This window comes from Drosophila montana, unplaced genomic scaffold (genome assembly GCF_035044405.1).
Source record: "Drosophila montana isolate Dmon_TW-CO22-7 unplaced genomic scaffold, ASM3504440v1 contig_3218_1, whole genome shotgun sequence".
Taxonomy (NCBI): Eukaryota; Metazoa; Arthropoda; class Insecta; order Diptera; family Drosophilidae; genus Drosophila; species Drosophila montana.
This window is the reverse complement of record NW_026998098.1, coordinates 2,573,579-2,598,700: the sequence shown is the minus strand read 5'-3', so window position 1 is coordinate 2,598,700 and position 25,122 is coordinate 2,573,579. Positions and strand designations below refer to the sequence as shown.

At 39.2% G+C, this 25,122-nt stretch overlaps 1 protein-coding gene across 1 annotated transcript in view; it reads right to left on the bottom strand.

Moving 5' to 3' along the window:
- Positions 1–23,473, bottom strand: part of olf413 — a 131,042-nt gene extending 107,569 nt beyond the window's left edge. The window contains exon 1 of the mRNA XM_064689556.1: positions 22,625–23,473. The gene's annotated coding sequence lies outside the window, so the exon portion shown is untranslated. The remainder of the gene's footprint in view (positions 1–22,624) is intronic.
- Positions 23,474–25,122: the final 1,649 nt, after the last annotated feature.

Genomic DNA, 25,122 nt, shown 5'->3' with positions numbered 1-25,122 from the left:
GCCCTACAATTCAGTCTCTGCAGCCGCCGCCTTCGTTTTCGGTTTCGGTACCCCCACCCCTTCACAACCTTTGGCACCTATTCCCGACAATCTACACTTTTATTCGTGCTGCTTTGCTGCTAGGTTTGCTGCGTTTGTCGCTTTACCTTTAATGCCAGTTTGTAGCATTTTTATTTATTTATTTTAGTGCTGCGTCCTTTAGGGGTTTTTTTTTTGGTCGCCGAACGCCCTGGCCACCGCAGCCTCCTACATAATCCTGCAGCTGTTCAACGAGTTTGCTGCCTTGCAACTAGACTTTGGACACCACACTTTTATTTTGTTGCACACTTCTTTGGGACTTAGTTTTGGCACTTTATTTATATTTAAATTTTGTATCTCAAAGAGTATTTAGTTGCCAGCCAAGGCAACGACCACGCCCGCAATAATTTCAACGCCTTAAGCTTTACTTATTTTCTATATTTTGTGCAACAAAAGTTTCTCGGTCTTTGCGGCTTGGTTGCTTAGCTTCTACTCTTTCGCTCCCACTCACGCCCTCCCTCTCTCTCTCTCTCGCTCGTGCAGTGGCAGCCAAAAAAGGAACTGTCAACGGCACCTGATCTATCCCAGACCAAGTGATGCCTCGGGCCAAAGTGCAAGCAGCATCCCATCAGCAACTACAACTTTTTGTGTGCCTTCCTGTTCGATATAGTGCTCAACCTGCAACCGGCACCCCCACCGCCCCCAGCCCCCTTAGCCCCTTTGGAAAACACCCTTAGCCTTTTATAAGTTGTGCAAACTTTTAATCAACTGCTGCTGTGCTCATAGCTCGTTAGGTTCTAGTTTTCCTTTTGTTGTTGCCATCGCCCACCCATATATAATAATTTCTACGTAGCTAGTTTATGGTCGACAATGTCGTCTGGGATCTCATTGTTATTTGCACTCTGCAACTACAACAACAACAATAACAAAAAAAAGTTGCCATTTCATAAACTTTAATCGAAATGTTTTACTTCAATCAACGCGCGCGCTACACACGAAACGAGCGAAAAACTTTCACCACTTGCCACACACAGCACGGGTCGAGCTTTTCCAGCCCGTCTGGGGCATCATCGCCAACGCCCCGGCCCCTTGCCCCCCCTCTTCTCTGTCTATCTATCGGCGTCTGCTGCTCGCTTGCCTGGCGCTTTTTCACTATTTATCATTGTCAACTTGAGTGCGACGTTTGGCGCTGCTGCTGCCGCCGCCGCTGCTGCTGCTGTTGCCGCTGCTGCTGCTGGTGTTGCCGCTGCTGCTGCTGCTGCTGCTGGTGTTGCAGCGGCTTCGTTGATTTATCTTTCCGCTAAGCAGATGTAACATTATACGCCACAAATACATCCGACGTTCGTCTCTGGCTGTCGCTGCTGCTGCTGCACGTTGACAACTCTGGTCAGGACGGAACGCTGTTCCTGTTGGCAGGCCCATGCCCAGGGGTGCAATATTTCGTGTATTGTCAAATGGGCCAGCAGCAACAGCAGCAGCAGCAGCAGCTCCATCCAACCCACAATAAGTAAAACCTCTCACTCTTTTTTTATCGACCAACAGCTAGCCAAGTGTCTGGGCCAATTTTATAATGCCCTACAATGCCTTAATAGAGCTTGTTAGTTGCGTCGAAAGCTAATTTAGAAAGGTTGGGCTGCTGTCTGGGTGGAGAGAATAATTCCATATTTGACTCACTGTATTTCTCCTGGAGAAATTACTTCTATAATTCTTGAATACTGTTCTACAAAATTCTACAAAAATAGCCCAGGACTTATACATATATATATATATATATATATTCCATATATATATTTTCCAACTCGTGATTGTTAGCTTTAAATGGTCTTTACTCTTATCTCCGGTGAGTTTCAATTATTTGTTTTCATTTATGATAAATAATGAAGAAAAGAATTATTAAACGTTTTCTTAGGGTGTAAAAAAATATATATTTCATACAATTATTCCCAATTAGAATCTGAACATATTGACATTATTTTGATTTCATTATAATCAATTCGAAATTTCGTATAAAAGAATAAAATATTATATATACATATATATTAATAAATATACTTTAGAGGAATGAATAAATAAAATTTAACAATCAGGTATTAAATTCGCAGTAGATATTTAAGTTAAGCTACTTTTATCGTTTCTATCGAGAAAGTGTATGGCATTAAAAGCTTTTCAATTTGCTTTATCGCGTACATCTGTTTGATTCTGCAAATTCGGATGTATTTATGTATATTTTCAACAAACAGCTCAACACATTTATTATGCTTGAGCTCTTTCGACACTGGAAGAAAACTAAGCACAACTTTTGTAAAGTTTTTACCCTGCAGCTAACTCATCTAAGACTACCTACTTGGCTAGCCGAAAAAAAAATCGCATCTGTGATATGCAAATATATATACATAAATCTAGCTAAAGGCTACAGGGTATTGCCTGGATTATCAACACATTCCAATAGCTTGTGAAGTTTTTTTTTTTTCAAATATTTTATTATAGTAGTTGTTGCTGCCAGGCAAAATGTCGATTTTACCCAGGTCAAAACTTGGATATACGAAAATTGTTTTTATGCACATGGGCACGGCAGAGTCTCAGCAGAGACCAAGGCCTGGGAGAATCGCAGACGACGGCAGCGGCAACGGCAACGGCGGCTTACTATTATATTTATTATTATTTTGTGATTCAAACGAAGTGATATAAATGTGTCACGTTTTACCAGTTCACACATACTGCAGGCCAATCGCTGGCCAAAGCTTAGCTGCCAGCTCAGCTCGCTGGTGCCATACAGGTAACAACAGCAACAGCAACAATAACAGGCAACAGCAACAATAACTGGCAACAACAATCAGCCAACACCAACACCAACGCCTCCTTTTGTTTTGCCAGCCTCACGCTTTGGCTCTTTACTCTGATTTCTGTGTATTTTTTGTTGTATTTTTTGGCTGGCTTTTTAGTTTGCGCAACAATTTCGTGAGCGCTGGAAGATGATTTGTGTTACGAACTGGGACTGCGACTGGGACTGCGCCTGCGACTGCGACTGGGACTGGGACTGGAACTGGGACTGTGGCTTGAAGTCTGCCGTGAAGTTGAAGCCGCATCAGATACACGTCCAGCGGGCGTTGCGACCGGTCGTCGGCTGCATTGTTTGGGCTTCTTGGGCTTCTTTTGGCTGGACCCGACTTAATTTTTGTGCACCAAAGCCGACCGAAGGCAGCTCAAAACTATAGCAAAAATGCTTGGGTCTGGGCCTGGACCTGGGCCACGAGCATTGTTATGGCAATGCCCATTGTTGTTGCTGTTGTTGTTGTTGCTGTTGCTGCTTCTTTGCATTATTTCTGACTGCGACTCGGTTGGTATCAGTTGCTGTTGATCAGCATTAGCACCTCTATCGAGTGAGCCTCTGGGATGGCTGTGAATTGTTCGTACGTGTTGGTTATGAGGAAGGCATCAGGCTGCGCTCATAGTGTTTCCCCCATTCCATCCATCTCCCCCCAAAACTCTTTGGCTATCACCATGCACATCGGCATGCATCGCAAAATTATGTGCCATCAAATATATGTATGCAGCTGGGCACTTTTTTTTCTCGCTGGCGTGAGTGTGGCCAGAGTTCGAGTTTAATTTGATTGAAACATGTGCTCCATACCGTGTACCCGTGCGGATCTCGCAACTGCGTCTAATTTGTGATAATTTGTGGGAAGTACAACACAGCCGAACTCTACTCGTACACGAGGCAGATCTTTCTGCGCTGTGATTGTGCTCAACTAAAAATTACTAGGGCAGTGCTTTTGGCACTGTTGTGGGAAGTATTTTATTGTCTGTGTGTGTGTGTGTGTTTGTGGAGGAGAAGTGTTGAAGTGTTGAGGGCAAATGCTTGATAAATAAGATAATTGGCCTTATGATTGCACACAAAGAAACATATGTGAATGTAGGCAATAAGCTAAGGCGGCACAATGAGTTCATAAGGTTATTTGAATGATATAAACAAAATATAAATTATTGCAAGACAGGAAATATACGATACTAGAAAGGATCTCTCTATGCGCAAACTATTTCATTATCATTTTTTATGCTAACATTCACTAGGTTTTTTTTAATAACCTATTTACATACTTTTTATTTAAACCCTAAATTTATTTAGAAATAATAAACTTTTTGCAAATACATAAACAGGCTCTCATTATTATTAATTTTCTGCCAACATTTAGTACGATTAATCTAGAGTTATTGTGTTAAAGCTCAAACTTTTATAAAAAGTATACAATATAATTAGCATAGTATTTATTTTGACTTTAACATAGGTTTTTGGTCAAATCTGTATCCAAAAATTATGAAGAACAGCAAAAACAATGCTCAAAAAAATAAAAACGTTTGATTTAAGACCAAGTCCAACGAAAGGATCGAAACACGTGTAATTAATACAATTTTGCTCCTCAAAACTAGACAAAAAATCTCTAGAAATCTGCAGAAATCTTAAGCATCTTAACATATTGAAAAGTTGATTCATTTTTCTACAACAAATCAAAGCTTATGAGTCAAACTAGTTGATTTCGTTATGGCTAAGGTGCGCCCAGACCCAGTTGACACATGGTATAATTAAATAGCTGCATCTATCCGTGAACCAAGGCCGAAACAAAGGTTCAACCATCAAACCCAACTCAAATTTATAATGCCACGACAAACAAAGAGCATTCCCAAAACTAAAGTGGCAAACCAATTCAACGAAATGCCCGCAGCACACACACCACATACACACACACTCGCAAACACACACACTCGCACATACACACAATCGGCACATCAGCATATTTCGAATGACACTTGCGCCCTAACGATAAGTCGCACTGTTGCAGACAGCCTCCCCTGAGAACATTCCGATTCCCCTTATCCCCCCTCATCGCGCTCCCACCGCCAAGCAGAGCCCATTGCAGGCATTGGACAAACATTGGCACATCGTCGGTGCCCTCAGCTGTTATTGTAGTTTTTTTCAATTTGAATGATTTAACATAAAGCAGAAAAGGTAAGACACAAGACGAAGCTGGCTCGCATAATGCGGGGCATTGTTGTGGCAGGCCTTATAAGTGCCACGACGAGGCAAACACGCGCAAAAGTTTAACAGCCACAACAACAACAGCAACAACAACATCGAACGAGCGTACGGGGCGCGCAAATAATTTCAATCGTCGTGAATCATGAATAATTCAAAATCATCATTACCAACACCTTTTGAGCAAGCTCTCCTGCAACCACCTGAGAGTGTTGCCCAAAATGTTCACACTTCCCAGCGGCAACAGCAGCAGCAGCAACAACAGCAACAACAACAACAACAACGACAACAGCAACAACAACGACTGGTAACTGGCAACAGCAACTTTTGCTCAATCTGCAGCCGCATCGCGGCGTGTTGAAATGGGGGGCAGCATCAGCATCAGCAGCAGGAACAATACAACAATATACAAATCCGTGCGCCCCGGCCAGAGCTGAGGACGCTGCTGCTCAAGTGCTAAACTGAGGCGGATTACCCCGGCCAGGGCAAAGGCAACAACCACCAAAGTACACACCTCCGCCCCCTTTGGCACGCCTTTCGGTTTTTCGGTCGTCTATTGTTCCATCGAAATATGAGGCACGACTCTGGCATTAAACTTCAAAAACGTTGCAAAATGCCAAAATGGAGCCGAGCTCCAGACTTTGCCTCGATGTTGGCCAAGAACAATAAAAAAGATAAGCAAACGCTGTCGGACAACAACAACAACGACAACAACGATGACGATGCTTCGAGCCACTTCAGCTGGCTGCAGAGAGAGCCTGCCCGCCTTCCGCCTTCCGCCTGCCCGTCTTCTGCCTCCTTGGCCATTTGCAACAAAAAGCGTTTGCGCGCAAGTGTTGGCCAAGAAATAAAAGTTGCTGACCTTAGCTACGTCTGAGGCTGAGGCTAAAAACTGAGCTGCAGACGAGAGTCTTTGTCTATGCAACAACAGCAACAAGAACAACAACAACAAAGTTTAGCAACGTCTTCCACTTCTTTTTTTTGAAGGATATGAGGCAAATACAAAGTAGTTGCCTGCACAGGGCGGTGGCAGGTTGCAAGTTTTGTTGCAGTGGCAGCTGCTTAATAAGTTTAAGCAATTAAAAACAGTTTTTAGAGGTGGCCCCCAAGGAGCACAGCGGCAGCAGCAGGCATAGACCAAGACATTGATAGGCGCATAAAAACAGCTTAATGATTAGCGGGGGCCCGAAGTGGGCCGAGGTGCGAGTGGCAAGCGCTTGGCTTTAATGGTCATAAGGCACGGATTAACGAGGTGAGCTATCATAAACGTTCGGTTGAAAGCAGCAAGTTGCAAATGTGGCGCGACTTGCAGAGCATCTCTTCGCTCAGGAGGGGGAAAGTTGGTTGAACCAAGTGTTGAAACTGGATTGCCTAGGCTTGAGGAATAATAATCATTAACTAAATGGAAAAGGGCAAATCTAGATATCACGATGTGGTGCAACATGTGCGCTGCATAGTGAGCTATCATGTTAATAGACAATTCGCCAGGCTATGCGCTTATAATTCCCAAAAGGTTTAAGCTCTTAAGGCAAATCGAATCTGTCAACAGCACATTACACTGCAATTTCACTGGCCATTTAAATAGTTTTTCGCATTTCATGACTGCTCGCTAAATGCTCTCAGCTATTTGGAAACATCTGCAGCGTTTCCATTTCAGTTCACACAAAAAGAACAATCACAAAACCTTTTCATATATATCCTTATTGTTGTCGATCATCATCATCATCGTCGTCATCATCATCATCAACATTGATCACATGCGCAAATTGGTTGCAGCTCAGTCATGCATGTGTTTTGATATAGGCTACCAAATTGATTAATCCTTCGGCAACTTAATTTACCCTCAGAACAACTGCTGCAAAAATGATCTAGGTAAACAGTTTGTGTGATTTTCACACGCACACACACACACACAGAGAGAAAGAGAGAAGCCCTCCCGTATTTGATACCTTTACGAGGGTATTTCATCAGCCGCCTCGCTTAGTCAGCATTTTTCTGCTATTGTGACTTGCCAATTGGCATTTGGGATTTCTGGTCAAAGTCATTTTGCGCATTTTCAATTTGCCAAAAGTTTTCCGCTCCCCAGAGTTTTCCTGCTCTGCCTGCCTGCCTGCTGTTACACAGCTGCTTTGTAGTCTTAGCGCATTCGAGCTGCTAATTAGGCAGCATTAGAAGCATAAAATGGGCAGCTACCCCGCCCCCATAACCACTAGCAAGTCCCAGCCCCCTTATTGGAGGCCAAAGCGCATTAGATGCTTCAGTTGTGCTGTAGTCCTGGAGCGGGGGGTGGCGGTTGGGGTTGTCGCAAACTCAAAACGAGAAATAAATGCCAATAATTTGGTTTCGCTCAGCTCAAACCAATCACCCGCACACTAACACCCTTCCCCCCACCCCCCGCCGCCCGACAACCAGCCAACAGAGTCTGCCTGCTGGCTGCCTGCCCTTTTTTGGGAAAATACAATTTAGTTTTTGAAAGGCTAACGAACTATTTTCACAGCCTCGAGAAGCTCAGTTGTGAGGAGCTGTGCTCAGCTCTGGCCACTTGGCAAAAGTGCAAGCGTGGCAAAGAAAAACCAAGGAAAATCAAAGGCAAAAAAGGTTCAGCTTGAGTTGTTGTTGCTGCTGTTGTTGTTGCTGTTGTTGTGTTTGCTACGTGCACACAAACTTAATTTGAAGTTAAAAATGTGGCACAAAGTGTGAGTAAACAAAGTATGACAAAGGGGGCGGGGTGGGCTAGTGAAAATGGAAGCGCTGTCAAAAAGGTATCGACTTTGTCTCATCTTGCCTTTTATGATCGGGTTAATTTGAATTTTTAACCAAAAACAAACAGCTGAAAAGCTAAGCAGCTACCGAATACATAAGTGCGAATGACACTGGCAGACAATTTGAACCAATACCAAACGGTTTTAAGTGCCTAACTCTTTAAATATTAAATAATCATGGAAATGCTGGTTAATTTATTATATTAAATACTTTAATAGCAAAAAGAAAGGTATAAATCTATTTTAGGTCTGTCCACCATATCACCCTTTCGATGCTATAACTCTTTGAGAATTATAACGAAAAACAGCCAAGTGAGCAAAAGTAAAGCACAGCTTGGGTTATTTATATATTTAAATAATACAAAAATAATAACTAACATTAATTGTAAAGCTCAATTTCTGCGCTCCAAGCTAACCAAAGCCAATGCAACAAGCAAAAACTTACATATAACCTAGATATGTTTAATTCCTATAACTAAACAGTTCCCCAAGATTAATCGTATGCTGAATTTTCAGCTGCTGTCATAAGGTATTTTTCCTTTTGTTTTTTTTTTCTGATCAGCTGAGACACAAAAAAAGCCAAAGATTCAACTGGTATTACAGCCCTTCGTTGACTGACTATGTTGCCCCATGTATATATGTATTGTACTTTTTTCTCCTGCATGAGATTTCACTTTGAAAAGTATTTGCCGCATGTGTCTGGATAACTTTGGTGCTGCTGTTGTGGCTGGCTGTGGTTTTTTCGTTGGTTTTTTATGTTTTCTTTTTTTTTTACAGAACGTTTTGTACGTGCTCCGGTTTATGTGCATAGGATTTTCAATACGTCGCTATTGATTTTTATATAATACATAATTTCTTCATCTTTTTTTTCTGCGTTGACTGGTTGCCGTTTTGTTGTCGTTGGTGATTGGTTGGATGGGTGGCAGCCTGCATCAGTCTTTGTCATCGTTTATATATAGCATAAGATTCGATTATGCGATTTAATCTGATTTCGCACAAACGAATGATTCAAATGCAAATGCAAACGCGCACACACAAACGCGTAGGCTGGGACCTGGGAGCTGCGAGCTGGTAGCTGGTAGCAAAACGGCATAGAAATGCGAATCCTCAACTTCTTTCCTGCCTTTTTTTTTTTTTGGTTAATAGCTTGCGATATATAACAAGCAGATGAAAGCAAAAGATTTGCATTACAAAACGACAGGTAAGCCAAGGCAGCACATGTGCTGAACGGGGTAAATTCTGTTGTAGCAGGGGTGTGGGGGCGGAGAGAAGGGGGCGGGCATGTAAGGCAGACGACTTATAAAAGCCAAGCTGTGCGTATACAATTAGAGAGCTGGAATGGGATTGGAAATTGATTGGGTTTGTGGGAATGTATTCGATTTGAAATCAAATCACCTTCGGTGTTTTGTTAGATAAATCTTTGTGCATGATAAATGCGTATTGCTAGAGCATGTTTTATGCACAATGTTGTCTATCTGGCTGATAAGGGGCTTAGATAAGCACAGGCCACACCTACAACAGAAGCTGTAAAGCGCATCAAATGGCAGCTTGATGTTTTCAAAAATACTTAAATCAAGAGATTGTTACTTTAAGTGAAGAGTTTGTACTATACAAAATATTGTTTTTTTCACTAAGTTACTTTTTCGTTTAAAGCCAAGTCAAATGTTTTTATTCATCTTGAGAAAGTTTATTCACTTTGTGGCAAAATCAACAAGACTGAAAAAAAGACAAGCCCCAAACTTAAACAGCACAATTTAAGCTTGTCTTAAGCGTCGTTTAACGCCTTGACTTTAGCTATATTTGAAGCTTTCATATCATAAATGTTCTTTTTCAACTACAACATTTACGTTTAAATCCCTTTTCCCTTTATATATATTTAAAATTACAACTTCTGAGCTTGTTTAGGGTCTGCGACATCAATTATTATTGCCTGTCATGTTAGATAATTTTGGCAAGTAAAGTTTGACATTTACTTTGAGCAAAACTTTTGATACAACCACCTGCTGTTGCCACAAGCATCTTATGTTAAACTACAACATTTACCGGGCAAATTGCAATCAAGACACTAAGGCACCAGTCCATATAAACTAAATGCACATCAAATTTGAGTCATTTAACTTGAAAACTTTACCGCCAAATGCAGTCATTAAAATTGCCAACCGGCAATTTCAATGCCAAAAACCAAAAGCCAAAAACGAGTCAAACGCAACCGCAACAAACGCGAAACTGCCGAACAGCAATCAACTATTAAAAAACAAAATAAAAATAAAAAGGAAAAAAGGAAGAAACCATTAAAAAAATCAAACATGAATTTAAATTGATGTCCCAGCGGAGTTTCTGCACCCAGATCCTGTACCGATTTTGGGCATTTAATTTCGATGTTTGGGGCAAAACTTTTCGCCAAGGGTTCAATCAGAAAACATTAAAATTATGTACAAACATTTTGTCGGCTACGATATTGTGTATAAAAATGTATATTTACGAGACGGATACTTGGGGCCAAAATTTTCCACGGACTTTTCTTGTTTATGACCGGAAGTTTATGGAGCGACCTGCAGGTTATTTTATTATTTGGCGGAGGGCAACTTTCTGGACCCGGGCAGATAAACGGCAAACGCTAATTTGAGTCTTTGTCACGTCTTACCATATGGAAATATTATTTGTAAATACTTTTATGTTCGGTACGTGACCAGAGACTGGGCGGCACATGTGACGCCCTGCAATTGGATGATTGGGCTTTCGGCTATTGGGCATCGAAGGCGGTGCAGTGGGGGAGAGAGGGAGAGGGGGGAAAGGAGGAGGAGGAGCACTTGTCAGTGCGTAAAAAGTTGCACACCCGGCTCGGTTCAGTTCGGTTCAGCGTTTTATTGTGGCGACGAAATCAAATAAAGCGCTTTCAAGAGCGGGGCTTTTATATTAAAATTTATATGGCAATGTTCGCGAAAATCCTTGGAAACGAAATGTCATCATAAAATTGCCAGACGACTTAGCGGGCGAATAAATAAAAATTACTTCCAGATGACATATCAACGCGAGTGCCACTGCTGACACCTTAAAACCTAATGCGCTTATAATACAAACTGTGGCAGGAACAAAAGCGCCAAGAAGCAGACGAAACTGGCAATCGGTATTGGGTATATGGGGGATATGGGGATATGCGCACAGAGAAAACCGGGCCGGGACAAATTGAAACGTTCTCGAGCCAAAGTCGAAAATAACAAAACGTTGGCGTTGGCGTTGGCGACTGTCAGTTGCCTGGGCCCCGACTCAGACGTCAACTTAACGTGAATAATTGTCTAAATCCCAACGACAAACACTTATTGTCCTGGATTAGCAGGCAGACGGCTGCCGGCCGGGCTGCCAGGCACATGGCTCCAGGACCAAGGACTGCCGCAGACGCAGCGTGTAAAAAATGAGTGGCTAAAGGAAGCGAAAAACAAAACAAAAAAACTGAGCAAGAAAACTTGGTGTTTTTCTTTTACCTCCGCACAATTTTCCTTGCAGCGGACTGGCAAGCGTTTTAAGTTGAACATGCAAAGCGTTTGGTCAGCACACGGCACAGGATCAGGTTCAGGACAGGAACAGAGACAGAGGAGGGGACAGGCAGAGGGCCAGGGACAGGAGACTGTGTTTGCCTGCTGCGTTCTTTGCGTTCAATTAATTTGCGCACAATTTGGATAGTAAAAGCCCCAAGTCCGTCAACTTTTCTTCTCTTTTGCTTTTTATCTGTGTTTTTTTTTTTTGCCCAACTAGATATGCAAAGACAAAAAGCAAACTTTAAGTAGCAAAAGTAGTACATATACACACACACACACACATATATATATATATCTTTACTATATATGAATGGCATAGTGAAAAAGTTTTTTAGCCAGCTTGACGGCGACCCGAACCCGCTGTGCACAAAAGTTTCAAAAACTAGCCGTAAAACCCCTTCACAAGGAGCGCCACAGAGTTAACTGCTAAAGTTGTTGGCAAGCGGGGAGAGGGGTGGGGGGTGGGGTGACTGGAGAACAGCAGGTGAGATTCGATTTCATTGGTAAAATAGCTGGTAGCTATTCAAGTATGTGTTAAGACATAAAATGAGAGTGAAGCGAGCTTATGACTGGACAAAATGAAATGAAAATTATATAAAAAAGTTGCGCTTTAATATTTTTCACAAAATTCACTTTATATAATCGAATTAGACAATATTTAAATAAAAGCTAAAAACTCAAATGTGCAATTAACATTAATAGAGTTAGCTGACAAATTGTTTTATTCTTCTGAACAAAACCAAAAACTATTAAAATTTTATGAAACTAAAGTGGAAGCATGTGCAGATATTTAACATTTAATCTTAAAAGGATGAGTTGACAAATAAAAGCTGGTTAGCTTCAAAAATTTTAGCCTACATCAAGAAAAAATTAATTTTGCTGGCCTTTTCGCCTTTTTGCTGGTTATGTTATAATTCTCAATGGGTTATAGCTTCGAGCTGGTCACAAAGGCTTGCGAATCTACAGGCGATAGCAATGTCTGCTGATGACAGAAACGGGAGGTCCTTGAAATATCTAAACAGACAACCTATTCATTTTGTTGTTGTCGATTATTAAAAAAAATGGACCCCGAGCTTAAGTGAAGTTTACAACAAACAGGTCATTCAAATATTTTGTCAAGCGACAAATTCGTAGCAAACTATTTGACAGATTTTTAAGAGTCTAATGAACATAAAAATAGTTTAAGCCCTCAGTTTGTTAACGTCAAAATTGTGTCAAATGAATAAGCCTATGTTTAAGTAAGATTTAAATGAGTCTAAGACTGTAAGCCACAGTGCATTGACTTAAGCTAACTTTGGGGGTAAAGATGTGAAAGATTAAGATGTGAAAGATTAAGATGCAATTAAAAAATTATAAAATTTGCAACACCTTGTCAGAGCTGGCTATAGACGAATATAAAACAGAAGCTGCTCAGCCTTTACGCACACACGAACAGTCGCCCGAATAACTAGATGTATCCTGCATGGCATCAATATGCCCGTTTACACTTTCACAACAGAGTTTGTGCATCTGTCACCGGATTAGGCTTATCGCAGCCCTTAACCTTTTGCCCTATCAAAACCGAAACCCTTTGCATGCCTAATTTAATCAAACACAGGCGCTGGATCATTAGAAACACATTTCAGATATGGCTTTGAATAGCCCGCTATTCAGGTACAAGAGCTAACTGCCCGGGATACTACCTGAACAAGACCTGAACAATTGCAGTTCATCAAGGCCGCAGGAATTGTGCTAACAAGCCGAGGCTGAAAACTGGTTATCTTAGTTGAAGTTGTGAGTAGCCCATAGATATGCAAATGGATATTTTTTTATGTAACCCGTATAGCTATTCACGCGCCGAAAAGGGATATGCAATATATACATAGACACACACATATATATATATACTTTATATATAAATATGCAAATGGCATTTATTCGGGGGTAGTTGAATAGTTGGGTGCCATAAGTTGCGCCTAGCAAAAGGAGCCAGAGGGAGCGAAAGTGAGGCGACAAATTTCGCCGCCTGTTTCTAATGTCCTTTAAGGCCCAGGCTGCGTGTGACACAATACTCGACAGCACGGGCCCGGGCAGTTTGGGCAGCTTTTAAAACTTTTGCCAGCTCGGCCTTTAAGCGCAGCAGCAGCAACAGCAGCAACGAATTTCAATTAATAGCCATGCGGAGCACAAGCTGAGAGCCACTTCCGGCCGAAGCTGGATGCCTTAGCTGCTCCTGGATACTGGCTTCTGGCTCCCGCCTCCCGGCTGCTGGCTGCTGGCTGCCTCTGCTGTCTGACAGTAAGCCCAACGGCTACAATCAGCTCAGCTGTAGACCACCAAGTTCACTAGACAATTTATTTTGCTTTCGATTTTCCAAGCTGTCAGTTTACGCTTAAATGCGCACAGTTCAATTTAAAATGGTACCAGGCATGATATACCCAGGATCAGCAGCAGAAGCAGCAGCGGCAGCAGCAGCAGCAGGACCTGGCTACATGACACGGATGCCTGTGCTGCAGTCGGCTCGCAGTTGCCGCCAGTTGACGCAGCCAAACTAGGTTAAGAGGTTGTTATCCTTATGCTGTGCGTTTTTTGAAAAATAGGCAACCTCGTCCTGATGCTCGTCGCAGTCCACAGTTCGGTTCTCTTTTGGCACTCGGCTCGGCCTGTTTGTGATGCCTTCATATCCGTTGCAGACACATGAAACGTCCTGCGGCCCAGACCACAGCACAGTCTGCAGCGCCACCGCAAAGATGAGGCAACATCGTCATGATGATGATGAAAGCTCAGCTTGGGCGAGCACCGCTCGACTGATGCTGTTTATGATGAAATTATGAGCGCAAACCATTTGCATTCATTATGTATAACATTTTATTTATTTTTGTTATGTTGTTTTTTTATCTTTTCTCATAATTATACCCTGTACCTGTAGGCGGGGAAGGAACGGCGTTATGTGCAGTTATGCAACTGTATGCAACAGGCAGAGGAATTATTTTAAAAATATGCAAAATGTAAACAATTAAGCTCCCAATTTACGAGCAGCAAGCACAAGCTAAAATGCTGTTCGAGCTGACAGTACAGGGTATTCTCCCGTCAAGCATTAATTGCTGCATTATTTGTTTGCCACTGCGCTAGAATTTAAACTAACTTCGCTCGTTAGCCTCAGCCCCTGTCCCGGACGCCAGCGCAAACGCGGATGAGGCGGCTTAAATGCAATGCCACAAAGCGTTAATGGATTTTTTTTTCATCTCTTCTCTTTGCAATTTTTATTATTATTTACACTTGGTAATGCGATGTGCGTGTGTGTGTGTGTGTGTGTGTGTGTGCATACATGTGTATGTGTGTCAATGTGCTTCATATGTCTGAGCGTAATTTTTATGAGCATTGCTTTTGCAATATATGTACACGCATCTTAGGGGTGTTCAGGCATAAAATTTAATTGATTGCCATAGAACATATGTGCATAAAAAAACGGCATTCGCAGTAGTATTATGTAAATAGAGGATTAGGTCGTTTTAAGGATAATTTTTATATTGCTATGTGCGAAAATTCTTATTAGAATAAAATGGAAATAAGGAATGAATTAGGAATTAGGATAAGTCTTATATTGACAAAATGGAAATTATTTAGCGAATAGAGATTTTAATGGATAAAAGAATGATAGCCCAGACAGAATATTGATTGTTTCATATAAGAAAAGTTGAAATTATTTTAAGAATATATTTAATAGGCTAAGGAATGAAAACCCACAGAGGTTGGCGATTATTTCAGTAATATTATAAACAGATAATTGTCTATATTAAAAAGATTGCATTTTAACAACGTATATATACAAATTATTAAAAAAATTGCATCGTTATTATTTTTTGTAAAATTTATTATTATAAATATTTGTTAATAAGTATTAAGTTAATTGTATGTATTAAAAGTTTATTTATAAGATTTGTATATAGGGCAAAAAAATCACTTCACTATTTAAAATTGGATGATTCACACACAAACTTTTCTAGCCAAAAATATATTTCTAATAACCGCATATCTGATTATAATACTATCCATATCTAAAGCTCGCAACAAAAAGTATATATATATATAAAAAGTGTTTTCAGGCAAGCTATATTTAATCAAAAACTTATACAAAAATTAGGACCATTTAGTAAGAGGTCAATTGATATAAACTATAATATTTGCAATTATGAATAGATATGAAATATCCTTTTGACTAAAATGTGTAGCTATGATATCATAAAATGAATCAATATATCAATTTGGCATCTCATAAAAATGAACATAAATTATATTAAAGATATAGAATATATCTTAGACTGTTATATAGAGCTAGAATCTCATAAAACTTAAAATGATTTTAAAAAACAATTATACTGAAATAAAGTGACACACCCTAATGCAGCATTCGGTCTGGCGCACCCAAAAAACTAGGCAGCACTTTTTAATGGCATTCAAATTTTTTGAATATCCACAAAAAAGGCGCATATATGCGCATATTTATATATTTATTTTTATATTTAGCTAACAAAAATGTAAAGCTCTATTCAAAGGCATATTTGACTTGATGTTGTTGCTGTTGTTGTTGCTGTTGCTTTTAGCCACGCCCTTGTATTAGTTGCATTGAAATTCTAATTTGCGCAATTGGCAGAGGGGCGAGCGTGTGTAGGGGAAAAGGAAGCAGAGCAGCTACTTCTGACTGGCTGGAGCTTGCTTTTGTTGGCTATTGCTGGCATTTTTTGCGCTAAATGATTACACTTAACTGGATTTGCATATATTTAAGCATTTCCTTATACGCACTGAGCGGAAAACGAAATGTATGCACGTGCGCCAGCCCCCTGCTGCCCGCCCATCCGCCCTATCCGCCTGGCTGACTGCTGCACAAAAGGATTATTAAGGAGCTTCATATGTAAATGAAAACCAAATGCACACGCAGACAAACGGGCAGCAGGACAAGAAGCACGAGTAGGTGGAGACACACACAATCCAGTAAAGAGGAGAAACTGTGAAAGATAACCTGGCAGCCGCAGTTTGCCAAACACGCACCACAGAGCCAGCAGCAGCAGGCACCCTGCCCCGCCTGCTGGCAGACAATGTTTGGGTAAGGACTATGGAGGCCACCTTTATGCCTGGCTAGAAAGTAGGTGAAAAGGCAGCGACAAGAGAAGCTGGAGCTGGATCTGGAGCTGGAGCTGGAGCTGGTGTTGTTGCCGGCAGACGAGACGTCGCACAAATGGGACCCGCACCCGTTCGTTGGCCCGTAATTTATGCTCAAGATAAAGTCCTTGAATAAATACATGGAAAATCCTTTGAAATTGAAATTAAATACGAATATAATTTTTTTTAAACTTATTTGGCCTTAAACGCAATTGCAGACAAAAGGCGCTCGGAAAATGAAATTAACATTTGAGTGCTGCGGCCAAAATTGAAAGCCTGTTTTCCACATCCAACACACACACACACACGCACACCAATCAGCTCAAATGGGTCTTTTGGGCTTGGCGCGCATATTTATTGAAGCAATAGATATGTTTCCATGAAATTATAATATTTGGTAACTGAATCCTTTGCGCTAGCTGTTCATATTAAATGAATTTTGAGCGCAAGCCAAAGCTCTAAAGTCGCATATAAAGAGCATATTAAATAAACATAGTGGTTTTGAAAAGAGAGTGGCTTTAAAAAAATGCTTTTAAGGCACATTAAAGCTTCAGCTGGGATTCATAAGGGCCTGGCATACATTACTTAAAGCTTCTAGTGGAAACTTTAGGCAAAAGCTTGGGGCTCCATCAAACTAATGCTGGGATTTTAACGTGCATTGAGTCCATGGCTGATAATACTTTAAGCTGTGCTTTACATTTTCAAAGCCATCTTCAGCTTGTATCATTTGGCAACAAAGCAGTTATAATATCTTTAGTCCAATGCTAATAAAGAAAATATTAAATGAACATAAAAATGAATTTGAAAAGAGGAGCTTCGAAAGGGATTTATAAGCGCCTGGCATATGTTTATCAAAAAGCTTTTAATAGAAACTTTAAGTAAAAGCTTGGTGGCCATCAAGCTACCGCTGGGATTTTGAAATGCATCGATTGCATGGCACATATATATTGCTCTTCAGGTTCTGTCTGTGTATTATATTTTAAGACCCAACTCCGGCTTGGATCATTTGGCAGTTATAATATCTTCAATCGAATGGTAATATTTACATTTAGTGCCAGCTCCATTGATATGTGGCGCAATATGTGTGTTTGCACCTGTTAGGCACGGTAACAATGTACAGGTGCGCATTGCTTTCTTTCTTTTCGCTCTAACGATTTTTATTTTCATTGCAATAAACATAAATTTCAGCTTTGGATTTGTTTGGCATTCAGTTTAGAAACAAAAGAGGAGCAAAATCAATTTTCAATCTGCATGCACAACAATTTTATCGTATTTAAGTTGCAGTTTTGCCAGTTTCGTCCAATTGGCTCATACAAATTGCATTCAGCTTAGGCAAACCGTTGGCAAATTTAATTATTAGAAAACAAACTCTATATGTTTTAATTTCATATTTCTACCTTTCTCCCTCTACCTCTCTGCTTTGTTTTGCTTAGCCGTTATTGAACTGTTGCTATTGTATGAATTTATGTTCTATTTGGTTTGAGTTTTAGCCAAAAGCCGCCGGCATTGGCACAAAGCAAATCGCAAAAATTAATAATTAAACCATTTGGCGAAACTATGTAAACGAAAAATAAAATGCAATGTAAGCAATACAATGCCAGTCACAGAATGTGAGCGAGCGCTTAAAGTGATTTATAAATATGCAAATTATGTGCGCAATTAACAAGAGCCAAACATTAAAAATTATTGTAAATTTTATAAATTAAATTGCCAACCAAATGCCATTACAAAATATATATAAATATATATATTCAACATGGCAAAATTGTTTTTGATTCATTCCAAATTAAAATCAAGCATAAATTCTATAGACAGCATATGATAACAAATATTTATTTTATATTTATATATATATATTTTTTTGTCAAAATTAGTTAACTTTGAATTCGAATTGAGTTAAGTATGGAAAAGGTATTTCGTCTACGGCTACAGCCTGTCCCACGGCTACGTCTGTTCCCAGAACACGAAAAATAATTAAAGCTTTCATGAAAAAATCAACACCTTAACAGCCGATAACATTTACCTAAGACACAAGATTAAATTGAATATTTCCTTTGAAAACAAACAATAAAACAAACTCTCTTTAATGAAAAGCATTTGCAGCGTAACCCAAGTATTTACAGCATTTGCTCAGAGTGTAAAGACAACAAATAAAATAAAGGAAAATAAATTTGAGTACAACTTTGACACGCATATTTCATAACTTTCGGTAAGAGTATATATTTCAACTATATATATACATTTTGTTACCTAGACAATTTATAGTTATGCGAACAATTGCATAAATCTCGCCCTTTCCCTGTCTCTCACTCACGCACACTTAACCTGGCACAAAAAAAAAAGCCAAACTAAAGCAAATCAAAACACATTTTTAGGTCGAAAATTGTCTAAAAATGTGCAATTGGCGCGCTTGGCTGGGCCAGAGCTGGCGGCTTTGGCTATATAAATTTCAATCTATCATTTATTCAAGTCCTAGGCCCTCCGCAAAAGATACAAAAAGAAAACACAAACAACAACAACAAGTGCATAGCCGCGGCCCAACGCGCCGCTTCGCCATAAATCCCCATCAGATACGCGTATATTTATTTACTGCAACTCACACAGATACATTTACACCTACACACACACACTCACACACATAACAACCACAGCAAAGACAACGATGGCGACAAAAATTGTTGCCGAAAAATAAAATGGCTGCTTTATATTTTATTTGATTTTGTTCGCCAATACCCTGTACAGGTGCCTCGGGTGTGAGTATATTGATTTTAAAAATAAATAAAATTATATACAAAAATTAAAAATAAATAAATTCTTGCATGAAATTCATTTCACATAATCTGGAGTTCATAAAAAATGTTACCTGATGTAATAATAAATCACGTCTGTTTTTCATTTAAATTTGTGTCTGAGCTTTTATTCAGCATTATGAGAAGAATGAGAGTTAAGCCAACCCTTTGCTCTCGTTGTGTTTTTGTATAATCTAATAAATAATTCCTTTTGATTAAGAAATTTGGAATAGGAGCACATCAAGTAGTCTGTTAACCTGTTAATTATTAAAAATAAATCTCCTTCTCAGCAGCCATAAGTTTAGCTGCTAATCATAAAATTCCTTCAAACTTATTTTGTGCTATTAAAATAAATAAAACAATAATACTAATTACTTTATTTAATCAATGTTAAGCCGTCGGGCATTAAAAGTAGCCCCCATTTGACAATAAGCATAGGCATATCACAACAAATGTCAAGAGCTGCGTATTTGCTTGGAATCAAAAAATATTCTCTTTGTCGTATGCCCCACTCTGTGTGTTCTACTCAAGGTTCATGCTCCTTATCTAAATCTTAAACCAAATGCGATATATACCCTGTAAACGTAACACGAATGACGATATAACTTCATTAAAGTTGCCTATGGTACATTTTTCAAGCTCAGTCCAAACCATAAATCCTTAATTTGGCATAAAATTATTTTTAGCACCTCTTTATATATTCTCTCTCGTTCAGGATATGCTCTATTCTATCTGCTGCAATGTTGGTTCTTGTCTTAATCTTATAACAAATGCGTTTTTGTTTACTAAAGATTTGGTAAACCCTGTACAAGTAAACCGAGCAAAGATATATCTTCATTATAGACGCGCCAGTAGAACTTTATCTACATTATTCAAGTTCAGCTTAAACGATAAAGCCTTGATTTGGCATATCCTGTAAGTATTTCCCTTTAGTACAGGATATGCTCTATTCTATCTGCTGCAATGTTGACTAGAGCATGCCTACTTGCTTTTTATCCTTTTGGTTAGGCTTGGGCTAATAAAAAGGGATTACTGCCTGCGCCTCTCGTTCGGTTTCCGCCAATTTTATGGACGCTTTTATTTTTGAATATTTTTTACAGATCCTGCTGCTGCTGCTGCTGCTGCCGTTGTTGTGTGTGTGTTGGAGTGTGGATGTGTGGTTCGCAGCCGCTAAAATATTTATGACAAGCGTTACCCATGAACAGCAGCAGCAGCAGCAGCAGCAGCGGCGATTTTTCAATATTTGCAAAACAAAATGATAATAATAATAATAATAGTACAAAAAGTCTGTATGAGTAATTAAAAAAGTTGCCAGAAAACAAAATGAATGCACTCAAAATTGCAGCGGATTGCATTTCGAACTGTTTTCATTAAATTGAACAAGCGAAGGGTAAGGGTTTGCCGAGCTGGCCAAACTCAAATCAATAATGGCTCATATGCAGCAGAGTCTAGACTTGCCCACATTTAAACACACGAAAGTCTGTTCATTGACGACCTACATCAATCATTGTGACAATGAACTGATTAAAACATGAAGAGGATAAGAGGATTATATTCTATATGGCAAGCAGAGGGAAAACTGCATATGGGTTACGCTCTTTTCTAATGGAATGAAAGATACCAGCAAAAAAAAAAAAAAGCAATAGTTTGTTGTATAAATTAACAGTCGATAGAGTGAAATAAAATATATTTCTGCAAAATTATAATTTAAAATTGATTTTAATACTGTGCTCACAATGTGAAGAAGAGTATATTAGTTATTGTTAAATATGCCGTCTTGCTGTTATATTCAAGTCTCTACTTTCGTGGGATAAAGTGTACAGATATTTTAACAGAGATCCAGCGGGAATCAATGTTATTATAGTTTAAAGACAATCAAATTTAGCGGCTAGATTACTGATGATATTTTTCAGACACCAATAATTATTTGCGATTGATTGATTAATATCAAGAAAAATCTTTTAGATATGTTATTTCTTTCTCTTATTGCTCTTTTATACTGTATTAAGCAGTCGTTGATACCCGACAGGGAAGCTCTCACGTTTTAATTTACTTTTCAAAATAACCACAATGTAATTAATCTTATACATTATTATAATAACTGCCATTTAAATATACATTATAATTACTCAAAGCTCAAATTTCACCCAATTTGCAATCCTCCCCATCAGAAATTTCTTAATGGGAATCAAAATTGCGATGTGTAAAACTGTCTTTAACATAATTATCTGCCTCTATAGCTAATTATTTGTCTCTATAATGGTTATATAAAAATTCAGAAATATCTGTTAAGTTCCAATCAAAAACCAAACTTCTTTCCCTCTATTCTACTTCCATTTATAGATAATAAAAAAAGACAAAACGAGAGCTTAATTTTATAAGAAACTCGCACAACTTTTTGCAATTTCCCTTTAATAATAATCTATGCAAAAATCGTAGTTAGCTTTTTTCCGCTTTTACTCTTACATTGTCGAAAAACTTTCGTTTGGCTGGAAAACTTGTGGCGTTCACTTTTGTTCTCAGCTACCAAAAAATAAAAAAAAAAATTTATAAAAATAAAATTGGGTTAGCCAAAAATGATACCGAAAATTGTTCAATTAGTTTTTACGTGCGCTCATCTCTTATTCGCTTTATGCTTTATGCATATTCTTAACAAAAGTTTTTCTTTATTTTCCGCATTGAAAATGTGCAACTTTTAACGTGGGAAAAACTTTTGCATCTATTGTTGCACCTGCGGGAATTTCCCTTACTATACATTTTTTTATTATTCTGCACATTTTTTAAATTTACATTTTTTGGGTTTTTGCCGCAGTTGAACGAGTTTTATATGAAACAAATATGTGCATTTGCCAAAGGGTAGTTTGATTCGATATGCAATATGCAACGCATTTTGGTAGGCAAGTGTTTTTTCCGGATTGTTGAAGTGCTACAAAATCAGAACAGTTCGAATCGCAACTATTTCAAGGACTTTTGAGTTTGGTAGCCTTTCACCTAAGAGGGTATGTTGTATTCGGTGCATATATCTTTTAACTTGACATGCAGAACGGCAGACTGATTGAGGACATTCCATATTGACACATGGATGGGTTATTTATTTATTTCATTTCCTTTTTTTATTTGCTTTGCGCCCAAAACTGAGGCAAGTCTTCTGCCTGGCAAAGTTAAAGCAATAAAGTTGCACACACAGAGAGAGAAAGAGGAAATATATGTAACTCCATAATGGATTGCACTTAACATGCCACACATACAAACACAGACACAGACACAGACACAAAGCAAACCGCAAGTGCAACATGCACATAGCAGCATAGGTAATACATCATTTAAGAGTGTGGGCCGAAAACTCACCTGTGAGGCACCTGACTGCAATGTTGTGATATTTTCTAAGCGAAGCCCTCTTTTTCTTCCCCTTCTTCTTCTTCTGTTGCTGCTGCTGCTGCTTCTTCGTCTACTGCGGCTGCTGTAATCCCAAAAATGCTTCTGTGGGTTTATCTTTCCCGCTTCGACCTCCGCTTCTGTTGTTGCTGCTGTTGTTGTTGTTGTTTCTTTCTAATCCTTTGTTTATGTTTATGGTAATCCACATGAATATCCAACTAGCACCAATACGCACACACGCGCACAAACACTCTGTACGGCACACACGTATACGATTTCTGCAATTGTATTTGCATAGATGGCGAATTTAAATTTCGTCACACATTACGTGGGCGGCATATGATTTGCCTATTTGCCTATTGTCAACTCTCTGTCATAACACACACACATAAACGAGCACAGAAATGCGCGCACTGAATGCCACACACACACAGACCCAGACGCACACCTACAGGCGAGTGCCGCGTAAGCGTAACGGTTAATGTCCGAAATGCTCGTCGCAGTAACGAGATTTTTGGCTGGTATGTGTTTTGATTTAATTTCGAATTGATTTTCGAACTGCACTCGCGCGCTTTGTTGACCAACGGATTTGCATATGAAACCGCAATTATTTAATTTAAACGTTTTATTTTTACTTTATATATTTACATAGTTTGCCCATTGCATTTCAGTACGATTTAGCGATCTCAATGGTATAGCACAGTAACATGTCAATCTATGCTGGAGAGCAGTTTAGTTTTTCGTTATTTTTTGCTGGTTTTGCTTAGCTCGACGAGTTTGCTGTTGTTGAATTAATCGCCGTCCGACGCGTGAACCGCTCGCTTTGAAACTTCGGAAGTAACTGAATTCGCTTTCAGCTGAGCAGCACCTGGTTGGGTCACCTCAGCAGCAGAGCCAAAGAGAATGAGAGAGCGGCAGCGTAAATACAAGAGCGCGCGCAACAAACAGAGAGCAGAGCATAGAAAAAAATCAACTTTTGTTTACAACACTCTAGCCGGCGAGCGGCATCAGTGCAGCAGGAGGGGGTTTGTTTTGCAAAGAGCGCAAGCGTCACAGCTGAGCGTGAGAGAAAATAACTGAGAGTGACGCTGTTAAGCAGCGCTTATCGTTTACATAATTCAATTTCCTTTTACTTAAGCACTTACAGTGGCAATCAAAATACCGAGAGAACTACATATAAATACAGTGAGTAGTTTGAGAGCGGTGTGGATGAAACAATTTTAGCGCTAGCAGAACAACAACTGTTAAATTATGTAGGTGCGTAAAATTGTATATTTTAACAGTGCCCTGTTGTGGGCAACAACAGCAGAGTAGCAGGTGCATTTGCGGCATATCAAAAAAATTGCCAGATGGTTAATTCTTAACAGCAGCTGTTAATTCGTAACAGAGTGCTGCTGGGCTGGCATTTAAAGTTCAAATGCCAGGCACGTATGCTAATTATGACAAAAGAAATACATTTTCCGGTAAAATAATGCAAATGAATGTACATTAAACACCGACAAAATTCAACGACAGAGTAGAATTTATATTTGTTTTTCTTTTTGTAATGTCAATGACTTTGCTGCCTTTGGGTATGGGCAATTAGATAATTATGTATATATTTGGAAGGAGAAATGACAAGAAACTTTCAACTCATATTTTTGATGAATTAAAATGATAAGCTCGCAAGCCTATAAAAATTAAAGTGTTTAATGCAAAAACTCTTAAGTGCAGCATTAAGCCCTTTGTTGGCGAAACACTTAACTCTATTTTTGCTCATGATTGGCCGCATGAGTCCTCGTCAAACCACAAATAAACAAGCACATCCCAAAGGCCATACATCTGCCCAGTCACAGGCACAGGCGGCACATCTCCATAAACTGCAGCCTTTGCTTTTAGCAGTCTGTTAAGGCGCACAAACATGGGGCGCGCGCACCCAACGGCTCATTAACATTTCAAATTCATGGCAGTGTTGAACGTAAAACGACCCATTTGTCTGACATTAACAGCAGCAGCCGCTTTTACATTGCAAACCCGAACGAGCCATTAACATTTAAATTGATGGCAAGCACTTGCAGTGGGACTCAGTTCAGTTGCTCTGCAACAAAAATGTTATGCAAAAGGCTAAATTAAGGAATTTTCTAAAAAAAAAATATAATTAAAAAAATTAATAAATAAAACGAATGAAACACAAAATGTCTAAAAAATTGGTTTCACATAAACTCATAAAAAATTGCTAAGCTCAGTGAAAGATTGTAGACATATCTATTTGAATTTAAGGAAATGCTTCAACTCTATCTATAATAACTGTAGGCTAAGATTTAAGATCAACTAGTCAGAGCTACAGAAAATTATATGTAAAATAATTATTGCGTCCGTGTTGAATATACCCGTTTTCATATAATATTTATATGTATAGGGTATAGGAAGCCTACACATAGAATCAATTAAAAACTGGTATTTAATACCCCAGCAACATAAAACGCATTAAG